This window comes from Rattus norvegicus, chromosome 6, assembly GCF_021556685.1.
Source record: "Rattus norvegicus strain SHRSP/BbbUtx chromosome 6, alternate assembly SHRSP_T2T, whole genome shotgun sequence".
NCBI lineage: Eukaryota > Metazoa > Chordata > Mammalia > Rodentia > Muridae > Rattus > Rattus norvegicus.
Genome location: NC_141539.1, coordinates 35,408,112 through 35,413,253, shown reverse-complemented (window position 1 = coordinate 35,413,253; position 5,142 = coordinate 35,408,112).

Below are 5,142 nucleotides of genomic sequence, written 5' to 3'. Positions count from 1 at the left end.
GAATCTGAAAAGGAAAAACAAAGATTTCTTTAAAAACACATCTACAATACCCTGGGCAGTTTTTGTGTATGTCTAAGTAAACACAACACTTAGAAAACAAACATATTGTACAATCCTTTTCCAGTATGTAGGAAAGCAATCTAGATTGAAGCATTTACTTCAGCATTTGTAGAGATGTGAAAGGCCTAAAATGTCAATATTGATCATTTGAAAAATACCTCCAAGACTAAAGGCTCACTATCCACTTTGCAAATAAGGAAACTGAGACTCAAGGAGTTGACATAAAATGATCCTGATTGTCAAAGCTGCTCATTGTTTGAAAGGAAGTTCAACATCCAATAGATCTATTGTGCTGGCTAGTTTTGTGTTTACTTGACACGCCAGGCTAGAGTCATTTTACAGATGAGAATATCAATTGAGAAAAATGCCTCCACAAGATCCAGCAGTAGGGCATTTTTTTAATTAGTGGTTGATGGGGGAGGACCCAACTCATTGTGGGCGGGGCCATCCTGAGCCAGTAGTCCTGGGTTCTATAAGACAGTAGCTGAGCAAGCCATGAGGGATAAGTCAGTAAGCCCCACCTCTGCAGCACTTCCTGCCTCCACTTCTGTGCCCTGCTTGAGCTCCTCCCTCGACTTCATTTAATCATGTACTATGAATTGGAAGTGGAAGCCAAAAAACCCTTTTCTTCCTAACTTGCTTTTGGTCATGCTGTTTATCAAAGCAATAGAAACCCAAACTAGAACACCCATAAATAAAACCATTTCAGTCATAATTTACCAGTTTGTTCTAGAAAGTTTTAGGCCCCTCACCCATTCCTGGAATTATGAGGATACTATGTTAATATAGACATGTAACATGCTACAGAAAGATATGTGAGGATACATAAATTTTAGTTAAGGAACAAAGTGAGGAACATGAGTGCCAAAGTCCTATGTATTTTGGAAAGCTTAAAGACTCCCTTTTGTTAAGAAACTTAAGATACTTGTCTTTGATTTGTTTTCTAAGATCAACTCACTGTTGATCAAACACGAACAAGGAGATGACTCTTTCTGATATGACTTAAGTTCCTGACAATATTCTTTTTTTTAAAATTGAAAATAGATTTTTCTATCATACAATATATCCTGACTATAGTTTTCCCTCCTGCCACTTCTCTTCTTCCTCAAGATGACCTGTCCCTTCCTTTCCCCCCAGAAAAGAACAGATCTCCAAGAGTCAACGGCCCAACATGACAAAAGAAGATACAATAAGACAACACAAAAGCCCTGCTATCAAGGCTGGACAAGGCAATCCAATGGGAGGAAAAGGGTCTCAAGAGGAAGCAAGAGAGTCAGTGACACACCCGCTCCCACTGTTAGGAGCCCCACAAAAACACCAAGCTAACAGCTATAACATATATATGAATATATATACATATACATATACATACATACATACATACATACATACATACATACATACATACATACATACATACAGGCACCATGCTTGGTACTTCAGTCTCTGCAAGCCAATATGAATCCTGCTTAATTGATTCCGTGAAGTTATTTAGAAGAAAAGAAAAGAAGCCAGTGTCTTATCTTGCAATTACCAACCAAGGATTGAGGACCAGGATACAAACATCTGCTTCCACTGGTCTTCGTATTAGCATAAAAGAGGACAATCTATTGCTATATAGACAACCTTTTAGGGATGAGGAAGGGAAGGGAATAGAGATGAAACAGATTATCTTTAAAACTTAGAAAACCTCTTTAAATTCCTCAAAAAACAACTCTGGGCAACTTTTACTCCAATGCTGACATAGAGTGTAGAGTATACACAACACTATGCGAGAATCAGACATTTGCTTAAAACTAAAAACAAAGAAATTTCCCCCTTCAAATTCTTTCTGTGTTTTCTGTCTGTCTGTGATACTGACCCAGAGGTTCCTCTTATATTCTTACTGGACTGTTCTCATTCTCTGAGCTCTAAGACCGAAACAACTTTACTTTTGTTTCTTCTTTATGATGAGCTCAGAATAAATGCTCAATAAATTTTACTCAAGGTCACAAAACTAACTGGGCTCATGAATGTAATATAAAGTTAAGCATTTCTGTGCTGGAAAGATGTCATAGCTGTTACCAGCACTTGTTGCTCTTTCAGAGAGGACCAGGTTTGATTCCCAAAAGACAGCTCATAGCAGTCAGTCTCTCCCATTCCAGGAGATTCAACACCTTCTCCTAGTCCCCAAAGCATCGCATTGATACAGTGCACAGAAATGCATACAGACAAATAGGTATACACATAAAATCAAAATAAATAAACATTATGTTCATCATTTCTGTTCCAGTTTGGCTTCAAGACTAAAGTTTCCTACAAGCATGTTTTACTTTTCTCAGTCTATGACACCATACATTCAATGTCAGTCATAATGTATATTTTGAAAGCAACTTCTAGATTGTTCTCTGATATCATTACCCTATCAGGTTAAACCAAGTCTGAGAATGTCAATGAATTCCATTAGACTCCCATGCAAGGCTCAGGGAACCCACTAAATCAGGTTATTATTTTTAACTATATTTCTGTGGCTTTGGAAAGTGTTAGCTTCACTTGAATCCAAAGCTAATGTTTGAGGTGATCTTGAAAAAATCTGAAAAATTCTGATTTGTAACAAAATAGCAGGCATCCCCTTTTAGTAAAAATCTCATACCACATCTTACTCTGGCACCAAACCCAACCATAATTCATTCTCTCTAATTAAAGAAGTTTTTGCTTCCAAATCACTTTCAAGTCCTCCAGCTGTGTGATAGGTGCACTGTCTTCCACCCGAATTATTGCCTCATTTATCTACGCCTTTATATTGAAATCTGTTTAGCTGTACTCTCTTTAACACCCTGGAGTCTGGGCTCCTCTTTGGCAGAACCTGCCAATACGTCCTCAGTAATAGCATTAGGTATAATCATTACATTTCAATATTAAACAGGCTGTAGAAAACTTAAACATTTCTTCCACAAAAGAAAAATGAAATCTTGATATACTAAGTATGTGCTTTTTTTCCCCACTCCAATTTCTGTTTATTACATTTTAATGCGCATTAGTAAATGCAAAATAAGCTCTCTAAAGAAAAAAATTAACTACGGCTTACTAAGTATTAAGGATGACAAAGTGCAAGACTAATTGAACTCTGTAAGGGACTCACAGATCATTTTAAATGATAAATTCTCTGCCCCCTCTCCTTATTACTCTCCTTATTATTTGAGAAAAAGCCGAAACACTTGGCAAGGGGGGAAGGAAAACAATGAGACGGAGATAAAATATTTGGTCATCTGCATAGGAGGCTCTGTTTAAAAAGCTCTGAAAGTATTTGTTTCTTTTTCTACCGACAATACTTCCTCTCTGATAGGCATAGCTCTGTACATCAGAGACACACTCCCAGGCTTCCCCCAGGAAAAATATTAAAACCAAAGGTGCGAGGCCACGCAAGAGCCTTTCTAACTTTTGGTCTAATGCCAAATACAAGCATGGTAGTGCCGAAGAGCTGTAGTAGTCCTGGGCATTATGGGAATCTGTGCCCATCTCCTCAGACTTCTGGACTCTTTTTAGTGCCAACTCAAGACTCTGCATGGTCCAAAATCCACAAATGAAGGGAAATAAGGTGATAGCCAAGTAATTACAGCAGGGCATGTTAAGGAGGAATTATTTTATACTAAATTACTATATCCTTGTAAATGAATGGGATTATTTCCGGGGGAAAAAAGAGAGAAAGAATTATGTTTACCCAAGTGGAAAGTTTTATTTTCAACCATAAGCTGGGGCTTCATATCCCATTAAGTAGCTAAGGGAAATAACTCTTTTAGTCTGTTCTTTTCCCTGTCAGTTTCGATTTAAATGAAATAGAAAAAAAAAATTAAATAGAGCTCCAGGTTAAAAGGAGTCTAGGTTTCTGAACCAGAACACTTCCATTGCTGCCTTGATGCTATCAGCAGCCCGGGTAATAAATGTGTGCTCTGTAAGTAGTTGACACTGTGGGGGCTTAAGCAGAACTGCAGGCGTCTCTTCTGTCCATCTGTAAAGCCTCTGAGGCCTTCCGAGATCATCACTCCTGCTCCCCCTGCTTGTGAAGAATACAGCCCGTTTATGTTCAACAGGAGATACCACATAATATTGAGACTTTCACATACAAGGCTGGTGGCTAAGATTGGGAAGGAAAGTGTTCCCTACTATGTTGAAGCTATGAACCTAAGTCAGTAGCTCTATCAAAGGTCCCATTATAGAAAAGACAGGTAGACAGAACGTTCTAGTACTAAGAACTATATAAGCAGCAGCAACAGCAACAGGCAGAACTAAATAACTGCCTGCAATGAGAGGGTTTAGAGTCTGCTGCAAATGCTAGGAACTGCAGAATCTGCTATCGCCTTCCCACCTGCAGCAGAGCCATCACCACTAGGGTCTGTGCAGGTAAGAAATCCCGCCCCCTGCCCCGCCCTGAGCATTTTACAGAAGAAATTCTATAGTAGGATATTTCAAGAGAATATGTACTCCTTAACTGGTTATTATGTCATTGGCCTTAGATCAATTCCTGATGGCCTGATGGTCAGTATACTAATGAAATAAAAATTTAATGCTCTGAGAAAAGATAGTTCTGTATATACAACTCCACTAGACTTCATTCCCCAATGCCACTGTTAGCCTTAAGTGCATTTTGGGGGTCTTTCCCCTGTGGAAGTCACCCAAGTGAATATATTTAAACACCTTGCTAGACACACACACACACACACACACACACACACACACACACACACACACAGAGGCTAATTCTCCCTCCATCTCTGTCTTATTCTCAAGGGCTATTTTTCTCAGCCTTTACCACGTTGGACATCTTGTTATTACCCATCTTGTCAAGTATTTCCTCTGTGGTTTCAGACATTTCGTGCACCATTGCTTTGTATGTCTTTTCCTGAGTTTTGTCTCCCAGTCCTTGAATTGTAGTTTAGCTGCAATGTTTCATTGGCAGATTTGTAGTTTACTACCTACCTTCTTTCTGATGCTGCTGTACCACGCATGCCTTCTGGCAATGATTGGGAAGTAGAAACTCCAACATGAACCTAGCAGGTATTATACTAACCAAAAGTTGAATAAAAGGTAAAGATTTTTGTCAGT